The sequence below is a fragment of the Hypomesus transpacificus genome, chromosome 8, assembly GCF_021917145.1.
Source record: "Hypomesus transpacificus isolate Combined female chromosome 8, fHypTra1, whole genome shotgun sequence".
In the NCBI taxonomy this organism is placed as follows: domain Eukaryota; kingdom Metazoa; phylum Chordata; class Actinopteri; order Osmeriformes; family Osmeridae; genus Hypomesus; species Hypomesus transpacificus.
Window position 1 is genome coordinate 12,936,900 of NC_061067.1, and position 10,980 is coordinate 12,947,879.

Genomic DNA, 10,980 nt, shown 5'->3' on the forward strand with positions numbered 1-10,980 from the left:
ATAATTATGTTAAAATAACATGGCACCAGTTAAATTAGCTAAGCAGAGCTAGCATTGTGAGGAACATCACAGCTAACTTTGCATGTGTAATGCTAATGTAATGTTAAGATAACTATTTTGACTATAATAGTAATACATATATAGCAAAGCACTTTGTAACTCAATTAATTCATTGTTTCCCACACATAGACTAATTTGTGGAGGTGCGCCACAGAATCAACACCGGCCGCCACACATTGCGTTTCGCAAAATGTTTTTAACCTTTATTAGCCTTTTTTTAAATTTAGGTTAAAACACGCAGCGTATTCGTCCAGCTGCATTTCCTTTCCCCTGCTCTCCCTCCGTCTCTCTGTCACTCATGCGTCTTTCTCACATATGCACAGTCACAACGTCAACACACGTTAGCAACAATACATACATATGCCGTTCTAGTAAGACCGACAGCTATATCAGCGAGCCTTCAGCATTAGTGCCGTAGCTAAAAGTCGAGGAAAGTTGAGGCTACTTTTTGCTAGGTACCTTACTTACATTTAGTCATTTAGCAGGCGCTCTTATCCAGAGCGACTTACAGTACTCAAAGTTTCCCCTTCGTTCTTTTGGTGAGAAGTCTCAAGAGCTAGCTACTTACCCGGCGTCATGGAGCCGACCAGTTTAATAGTTGTTTAGCACTAGCGTTGCTACATGCATAATGCAGAAATGATATGTTAGTTGTTGTTAATTATGTGAAGGTGTGAATCATTTTGGATTAATATTTAATGTAACAAATTACTAACAAATTAACTGTAACAAATTATTAACGAAGGAATTATATACGACCCCCCCCCCCCCCCGTCTGACAACCCCCATCCCTCCCCGCCACAATTAGATTTCTAATCTGTGGGAAACACTGTAATTCAAGGTGATTTTGAATTACACGGCTTCAAACATGTAAACATATAAGGTCCTTACTAAGGAGCGAAACGCAATGTTCTATAGCGCCATGCTGTACTGTACATGGCCGACCATTATCAAAACGTGATCAACCACGCGCTAGCTAGTCTTATAAAATTGAGAGCTAAATAAGCTATTTTGGAACTAGGTTTTCTAACAAATCTCTAAACGTTTATTTTCGAAGATTCTTTCGTGAGTGATTTGTGAGACGCTAAACTTTGATATCATATATGCATTTTCACTATTTCAACTTTACTTTCAGGAGGCTTTAATCGTTGTTATTTTACATCTAGCTAACGCTAGCTAGCGAAATCCTAACTAAACCAATGTGAGACGGATAGCAAATGAACATGCTAAATAGCCTACATTTCAAACCTTATACTTAAAAACATGCTCATTCAATTTCTGCAATACATTTAACTAACGCTATTTATTTTAAGAAAATACTCACCTCTGAAATAGCTAGCTAGCTAGATTTCTCTCCAAGATGAGGCCGTTGGGTGAAAGACGCATGCCGTTGTGGATGAAAGCCCCTGCAAAATCTCTTGGAAACCCCAATTTCATCGAGGCGTTGATATGGGCATGCGCAAAGTTGTTGCTCAGGGCCAGATTGAAGTATAACATATAAATATGTGGTTCCCTAACTTGAACATTGTAGTAAGCTTAACTTTTCACACAAAAATCAATAAAGCTAGTTAGAACAACCAATTTTATATAGTTGATATGGCAAAATAAAGAACGTTGTTCAACTTACTCAAAAATGAAATTAAAGTGAACAATTTCAAGTAATTTTTTTTACAGTGTAGCTGACCGTCACGAACAGCCAAACCAGGGCTGGGGTAAGTGTTTGCTGTAGCTGGCGTTAATCCTACGAACAAACGCTTCGTAACTGGAAAGCTCTTACTTTTAATTGACAATATTGAACACATATGTAAAGTTACTTGTCTTTACTCTAAATATCTTCTCCGTTTTCAATTTGAAGTTGTAGATCAAGCTTATGTAGGAAATCTTCCATTGCATCCTCTCTAGCTTCACGCCTTCGGTTATTATTCAAGCCTACGGTGTTAATACATACCACTTTGACACACTTTCAAGAAATGATCCGCTGGTTAGATGTAGCATGATCTTGTTATTTACATATTAAAAAACTCACCTGGGACAACGACAACATCGGCAACCCTGCACTAAGAGTTATTATTTTGATGTCATCTTGATGTCATTAAGTGTCTGAACAGGACATTAGAAATGTTGCCAGTCTGTTGCCAATGACCAATGGTTGCTACGTTTTTCTAGCAAGTTCAAGTCATTCCAGTGTTGTCCTCTTACCTTCAAATTTGTTCAACCCAGACTTAAGCAACGGGTTTTCTGCTAAGTTTTCAAATTTTCCTGCAGTTCATCTTTCTGAAATGTTCCCCTTTTTGTTTCGCATTTTTCTTCTTCTTTTCTTCTGTTTTCTGCCTTCATATTGCTCCAGGTCCTTTCAAAAATACCTTTCACAGCAGTATCTTTCAACTGCCAGTACTTTTGCATTTTTTCTCTTTTCTGTACTTTTCTGCCTTCATCTTGCTGCAGGTCCTTTTTAACATACATTTCAGGGCTTTTGAAACTCCAGCAAATATTTTTTCCCAAAATTTTCACATTTTATGCATTGTTTTTCTTCTTTCAGATTTTCTTCACTTTGTTTTGCATTTTCTTCTCTTTCCTGTAGTTTTATGCCTTTGTCCAGCTCCAGCCCCTATTTAAAATACCTTTCGGTCGCTTTGAAGCTTCAGCTTATAACTTTCTAAAAATGTTCACAATTTTCAGCTTTTTTAGCATGGTCAGCTATCCCTATTCAGATGATAGATAGATAGAGTACTTTATTCATCCCCGAAGGGAAATGAAGTTGTCATAGCAGCCGGTATATTGAATACAATACAATAGAATAAAGTGCAAGGAGACAGGTTTAGTGCAGTTCTGTGATGGTGGCTCTGACAGAGGTAGCTGAGTTGAACAGTCTTATTGCGGTTGGCAGGAACGATTTCCTGTATCGTTCCTTAGAGCAGCGGGGTTGAATGAGTCTGTGGCTGAAGCTGCTTCTTAGCTTGTCCAGGGTTTTGTGGAGGGGGTGAGAGGGCTGGTCCATGATTGCCAGCAGTTTTGCCAGCATCCTGTCCTCCACCACCTCCTCCAGGGTGACAAGCTTAGAGCCAACCACGGACTCTGCTTTCCTGATGAGTTTTCTCAGTTTGTTGGCGTCCTTTGCCTTGATGCCCGCACCCCAGGACACCACAGCAAAGAGGATGGTGCTCGCCACAACAGACTGATAGAATATCTGCAGCATCTTGTTGCAGACGTGGAAGCCAAAATTGAGGCTCGACTGTCATAGCTGACCGTCACGAACAGACAAACCAGGCCTGGGGTAAGTGTTTGCTGCAGCTGGCGTTAATCCTACGAACAAACGCTAAGTAACTGGAAAGCTTTTACTGTTAATTGACGATATTGAACACATATGTAAAGTAACTTGTCTTTACTCTAAATATCTTCTCCGTTTTCAATTTGAAGTTTTACATCTAGCTTATGTAGGAAATCTTCCATTGCATCCTCTCTAGCTTCACGCCTTTGGTTATTATTCAAGCCTACGGTGTTAAAACATACCACTTTGACACACTTGCAAGAAATGATCCGCTGGTTAGATGTAGCATGATCTTGTTTTTTACGTATAAAAAACTCACAAGGGACAACGACAACATCGGCAACCCTGCACTATGAATTATTATTGTCATCTTAAAGTGTCTGAACAGGACTGGGTGTGCAGGCACACATGATTAGTTTCTCCTCCGTTTTGAGATTCTAGGTTACAAATGTTGCCAATCTGTTGCCAATGACCAGCGGTTGCTACACTTTTCCATCAAGTTCCAGTCATTCCAGTGTTGTCCTTGTTATATACTGAGTGAGTGTTGCACCCCGGAACCTTTGGAACGACACCTGCGTACACCGCCGGGGGGGGGTATTGTTTTTGGCGCGACCTTCAGGTCTCATGTACGTTTTGGTCACCATGCTGTGAGCATTGGTTTTCAGTAAAGACCCAAAACTTAAGTACAAGTGTGCGTGCATTATTGCCCTCGGGTTACCACACTTTTGGCGACGAGGATTAAAACATAGATGACGGAGTAACGTTAGTGTCGAAGACGAAGTTCCGTGTGACTTTTAGCTTGCAGCATGGCTACTGCCACGGTTGGCACGCTCGGTGAATTTGTCGAGCTGGATGGTGACTGGATTGAATATGTTGAGAGACTGGAGCACTTTTTCCTGGCGAATAACATTAAGGAGGTCGAAAGGAAAAGATTGATTCTCCTCAGTGCGTGCGGTGCCAAGACGTACAAGTTGATACACAATTTGGCAACGCCACGGAAGCCAGGCGAATTGTCATTCGAAGACTTGGTGAAGCTGGTGCAAGAGCATCACAACCCCCAGGCCGTCAGTGATTGTTCAGCGCTTCAAGTTCCACACACATTCACGCAAAGCTGGAGTTTCAGTTGCTGCATTCGTGGCGGAGCTGAGACAACTGTCGGAATATTGTGAGTTTGGACCGGTGCTTGACGACATGCTACGGGACAGGTTAGTCTGTGGTATCAACAATGACAGCATTCAGCGCCGATTGCTAGGTGAAGTCACGCTAACTTTCAAGAAAGCGTTGGAGATTGCTCATGCAATGGAAACGGCAGCTATCAACTCTAAAGACATTCAAGCAGCTAACGCCAGTGTGCCACAGGGCGCCGTTAACCGTCTGTTTAATGCAGGGAGAGGCAAGCCAATGAAGTCAGTTGAGTGTTACCGCTGTGGGGGAGCGCATCTTGCTAATGACTGTGGGTTTAAAGATGCCGCGTGCCATAACTGCCAGAAAAAAGGGCACATAGCCAAGAAGTGCAGAGTTTCTAAAAAGACATGGAAAAAGGAGTGGGAAGAGTCAAAACCCCAAATGAAAACGCATCATGTGCAAAGTGAAGAGATGGAGGAGCAGTGTTCATTTAACATGTTTAATATGGACCTGAGTGAACCCCGGGCAGACCCGATCTGTGCAACGCTACAATTAACGGAAAACAGCTGACGATGGAGGTGGACACGGGTGCCTCAGTTTCGGTGATAAGTCAAGCCACCTACTCCAGGTTGTGGTGCTCTGGAAAAGTGCCTGCTTTAAGGAAGACTAACATCAGACTGAGACAATACACCGGTAAGTGCATTCCTCTACTGGGAACTATAGAAGTAGACGTGATGTATGAAGGCCAGTCAGCTAAAGTGAAGCTGTTAGTGGTAGACGGGGAGGGACCTAGTCTGATGGGAAGGAACCTCCTAAAGAAAATCCGCCTCAATTGGGGGGAAATCATGCACATGAGAGTGGTTGGAGACATCCTATCAAAGTATGCAGACGTTTTTAAGGATGAGCTTGGCACCCTCCGCGGCACAACAGTGAAGTTAACCGTGGACCCCAACGCAAAACCACGTTTTTGTAAACCACGCACGGTGCCATACACCATGAAGGCTAAGGTGGAAGCAGAGTTGGACAGGCTGCAGCGGTCAGGTGTTATTGAACCTGTGGAGTTCTCTGACTGGGCAGCCCCGATAGTGCCTGTGTTGAAAGGATTACAAAATTACAATTAACCAAGCCTCACAACTTGACACGTATCCCCTGCCACGAGTTGAGGATTTGTTCGCCACACTGGCAGGAGGACAAACGTTTACAAAACTGGACATGAGTCATGCGTACCAACAGCTGTTGCTGGATGAGGACTCTAAACAATATGTGACCATCAACACCCACAAGGGACTGTTTAAGTACAACCGCCTGGTTTTCGGCGTCGCGTCCAGCCCAGCCATTTTTCAACGCACCATGGACAACCTCCTGCAGAACATTCCCCATGTCGCTGTCTACCTAGACGACATTTTGGTGACAGGTAAAACGGAAGAGGAGCATCTGCAGAACCTCGACCAGGTGCTAAAGAGAATGAAGGAGGCCGGGCTGCGTTTAAAATGCAGTAAATGTGTTTTTCAGGTTTCAAGTGTCACATACCTGGGTCACAGGATTTCCGCTCAGGGTCTTTCCCCCATGACAGAGAAGGTGAGGGCGATAAAGGAAGCTCCTTCTCCAAAGAATGTGGCTGAGCTCAGGTTGTTTTTGGGCTTAGTGAATTATTACGGGAAGTTCTTGCCTGAGCTCTCCACTGTGCTCGCCCCCCTCTATCAGCTGCTGCACAAAGACTGTTCCTGGAATTGGCAGCAAGCTCAAGAGACAACTTTCCAGCAGGTAAAAGAACTGTTGCACTCAGCAACACTACTCGTGCACTTTGACCCGGACAAAGACGTTGTCTTATCCTGTGATGCATCGCTTACGGCGTGGGGGCGGTCCTATCGCACTGTATGGAGGACGGAGATGAAAAACCTATTGGGTACGTGTCTCGCACTCTCACATCAGCAGAAAAGGGTTACTCTCAGCTAGAGAAAGAGGGGCTAGCGGTAGTTTTTGCTGTGAAACGGTTCCACCAGTACCTGTATGGTCGCCCATTTACCATTTTTACCGACCATAAGCCCTTGCTGGGCCTGTTTAGTGAGACTAAGGGTATTTCACCCATGGCGTCAGCAAGAGCGCAGCGCTGGGCATTAACTTTGTCAGCGTATCGGTATCACATTGTGTATAAAGCAGGAAGTGAAAATGCAAATGCAGACGCATTCAGCCGTCTTCCCCTCCCAGAGTCACCAAGCCAAACTAACCTACTTCCGGAGAATGTGTTTTTGTTAGACAGGCTGTCTGACTCTCCGGTGACAGCAAAGCAAATCAAATAGTGGACTGAAAGAGACCCGGTGCTGTCACAAGTAAAGAGATGGCTATTACAGGGCTGGCCAGTATCAGTGGAGCAGGAGGAGCTCAAGCCCTATGTCAAGCGTCAGCTGGAGCTAAGTGCGCTGGATGGCTGTATCCTCTGGGGCTCCAGGGTGATTATTCCACCTGCGGGACGGGCTCAGATAATGGAAGTGCTGCATGAAGCTCACCCCGGGGTGTCGAGGATGAAGAGCCTCGCCAGGTCGTTTGTGTGGTGGCCTGGGATGGACAGTGCTTTGGAAGAAAAGGTAAAAGCATATTCACAGTGTCAAAGTAACCAGAAGATGCCCGCACCTGCGCCTCTCCACCCATGGGAGTGGCCGGCACGCCCGTGGTCCAGGCTCCACCTGGATTTTGCTGGTCCGTTTATGGGCCACATGTTCCTGGTGCTGATGGACGCTCATTCAAAGTGGATGGAAGCACACATCATGTCAAATATCACAGCCCCAGTTACCACTGACACGCTCAGAAGCATCTTTGCCACCCACGGGCTACCAGATACGGTTGTCAGTGACAACGGGCCCACTTTCACAAGTGAAGTTTTCAAAGAGTTTGTGGAGAAAAATGGAATCCGACATATCCTGACTGCACCATACCATCCTGCTTCCAACGGTTTAGCAGAGCGTGCTGTTGAGACACTGAAAGAGGGACTGCGGAAAATGACAGGGCACACGCTGGAGACTAAGCTGGCACGTTTCTTATTCCAGTATCGGATTACTCCACACACAACCACTGGTTTGCCTCCAGCAGAGATGTTGCTAGGGAGAAAGCCCAAATCTCATCTGGACCTCCTTCGCCCGGATGTAGGAGCAAACGTTGCCCGATCACAGGAGAACCAAAAAGTGAGACGGGACCAACATGCAAAGGAGCGGCTTTTACGGCAGGGGGACTGTGTGTGTGTCAAGAACTTTGCCAGCGGCTCAAAGTGGCTGCCAGGGGTTATTCAACGCCAGTCTGGTCCAGTTTCTTTTGTGGTTGACTTGTTGGACGGCAGGCAGGTTCGCAGGCACCAAGATCACGTGCGTGTCCGCACTGATGCAGAGGAGAAGGGGTCTCAGAGTGTTTCACACAAGGACGGTGTGAGTAGCTCTATGGACTGTGTTGCACCTGTGTGCATTGATGGACTGTCTGAGCAAACTACCTCACCTGCCCCTGCCGCTACCCCAATTCCTCCCAGTACAGCACAGTCTGTTACCCAGTCTGTGGACTCTCCTGTTGCACCAAGAAGGTCAGAGAGGCAACACAAGCCTCCAGAGAGACTGAACTGGTAAACTAACAAAACTGTTGTGCATTACCGGATGTTGTTGATTACCTGTTGTTAGAATTCTAAAGTTGGAATGTGAATTTAAGTTAATTTAGTGCAATATAGTTTCTGTACTTTATAAGGGGACATACATGCAATTTCAGTTTGTTTGGGTAACCGTATTATAAGTGTTTACTTAAAGGGGGAGAAGTGTTATATACTGAGTTAGTGTTGCACCCCGGAACCTTTGGAACGACACCTGCGTACACCGCCGGGGGGGGGGGGTATTGTTTTTGGCGCGACCTGCAGGTCTCATGTACGTTTTGGTCACCATGCTGTGAGCATTGGTTTTCAGTAAAGACCCAAAACTAAGTACAAGTGTGCGTGCATTATTGCCCTCGGGTTACCACAGTCCTCTTACCTTCAAATTCTTTCAACCCAGACTTCAGCAACTGGTTTTCTGCTCAATTTTCACATTTTCCTGCAGCTCATCTTTCTGAAATGTTCCCCTTTTTGTTTACATTTAGTCATTTAGCAGACGCTCTTATCCAGAGCGACTTACAGTAAGTTTGGCATTTCTTCTTCTTTTCTTCTGTTTTCTGCCTTCATCTTGTTCCAGGTCCTTTCAAAAATACATTTCACAGCAGTATCTTCCAACTGCCAGTACTTTAGAATTTTTTTTCCTCTTTTCTTTACTTTTCTGCCTTCATCTTGCTGCAGGTTCTTTCTAACATACATTTCAGGGCTTTTGATACTCCAGCAAATATTTTTTTGCTAAATGTTCACATTTTAATGCATTGTTTCTCTTCTTTCAGCATTTTTCTTCTCTCTTCTGTAGTTTTATGCCTTTGTCCAACTCCAGCCCCTATTTACAATAACTTTCGTTCGCTTTGAAGCTTCAGCTTATAACTTTCTGAAAATTTTCACACCATTTTCAGCTTTTTTAGCATGGTCAGCTATCCCAATTCAGGTTTTCAGCATTCTCACTGCTGTTTCGCAGGAACAGCCTTTTTTCTAGTTTGTACAGTAGTAGCTAACAATGTTCTCGATAGCACTAGCTAACCTAGCTCTAAATCGGATGCCTACACACTAGTGGTGTTGGGTCTTTAAGGATACAGAAAATACAAAACAGCCAAAGCTACTTTTGGACAGGTGAAGGCTACAGTTCTAGCGAGTCAAGTAGCGTTAACTCTACTGTAGAGTAGCAATCTACTTTTGGACAGTTATCTCTAGACTAGAGCCACAATAAACCAAGACGTTTTGCAAGAAAAGTATCATAATGATATGCTACGTTGCTACGTCGGACAAATGTTTACGATCAGGGGCGGATTTAGTGATTTAGGGGCCCCAGGCGAAGACAGGCATGGGGCCCCCTAAACTCCTATTTTTACTCTTTTCAATCCATATAATAATTATTAATATATATGCCTATATATATGCCTCAGTTGAAAAGTTGGATCAAATGAAGATATTGGGCAATTAGGTCAAAATGTTCCTAACCTCTATGACTTTGTCACCTTTTTCCCTTCTCGTGATATTTTCAAGCATTTAGCTTACTCATATTGCATTCATTCATTAATAACCCACTTTAAAACAAGCTATTGTAACAACATTGTCACCGGCACAGTAGCCTACACCAGGGGTTTTCAAAGTGGGTGCCGTGGCACCCTGGGGTGCCGTGACGCATACTCAGGGGTGCCGCGGAATGGCCCAAGGCTTGATCATTTAATTACATTAAAAAAAACACAATATCAATTTCAAAATTCATTTTCTTGCAATTATATCAATTAAAATTGTATTTGCAGCACAAACAACTATAGGCTACAGTTCACAGTTGATTCAGGGCGTAACGTCGTCAACGACAGGTATTTAGTTGACTTCGTTGACAACCTCCACGGGAACAAACATCGGAATTGAAATCAGCAAAGAGAAAAGTGAGGCATTATAACGACTCGTACCTCCAGTATGGGTTCATTTGGTGTGGCGAGGTAACGTGCCCGATACCAGTATGCCTGGTCTGCAGGGAGACTTTGGCTAATGCAGCCAGTTTTTTAGTTGCGAGTTGCTTGCTAAATCTAAAAAGCCACACACTTTAGCAGAGTCACTCACATTACCAGAATGCAAAAAGAATGTTGAGGTAATGTTAACTAGGGCCAGTTACTGCAAAATAAATTCTAAAGGAAAAAATCCTTCTCTGATAACACAATCAAACGTCGCATTGATGATATGTCGGAGGACATGGAATCTGTATTGAATGAGAAGCTACGGCTAAGGGGGGAATTTGCGCTTCAAATAGACGAGTCCACTGATGCTAGTGGCCTTTGCCAGCTGATCGCTAACGTGAGATACGTGGATGAGGACAAATTTACAGAAAACGTTTTATTTTGTAAAGAACTGGACAACCATGCTACCGGAGATGAGATATTCAGGGTGACAGACGAATAGGTACTTGACAGTCAGAGACAGGCACATGTGTCCCATTAAGTTGATAAGTGGTCTGTGGAGACGATTATAATAAAAAAAAATTGAACTTTATATTGAAGGTATGTTCCGGATATGTTTTGTTACTGCCATCCAATTTCTCGATTATTACCATACGTATTTTGGCTGTGATATAGTTGAGAGAGGGACAGACGTTGTCTGTTCATATTCTGTTCACTATTTATTCAAAAGTTACATTAAATGAGTTGAATTAAAGAGTAGTTCATTTGAATATAACAAAAATGAGATAAACCTCACCTTCTCAATGTAATGCCTATAATAAAAGCAGTTATAGCCTGAATCAAATGGCATAAAGTACAAATATGACACAAAGGAGGTTGAGAGTAAAAAGTAAAAAATAGGGGTGCCGTGAGCCAGAAGAGTTTGGGAACCACTGGCCTACACAGTACCATCTGTTAACTGAAAATAGGCCCCCAAAAACGTAAATAAGCTTGACAATTATTTAGGG

General features: G+C 43.7%; 1 pseudogene; it reads left to right on the forward strand.

Moving 5' to 3' along the window:
• Positions 1-4,131: 4,131 nt before the first annotated feature.
• On the forward strand, positions 4,132-8,058 carry LOC124470379 (annotated as a pseudogene).
• Positions 8,059-10,980: the final 2,922 nt, after the last annotated feature.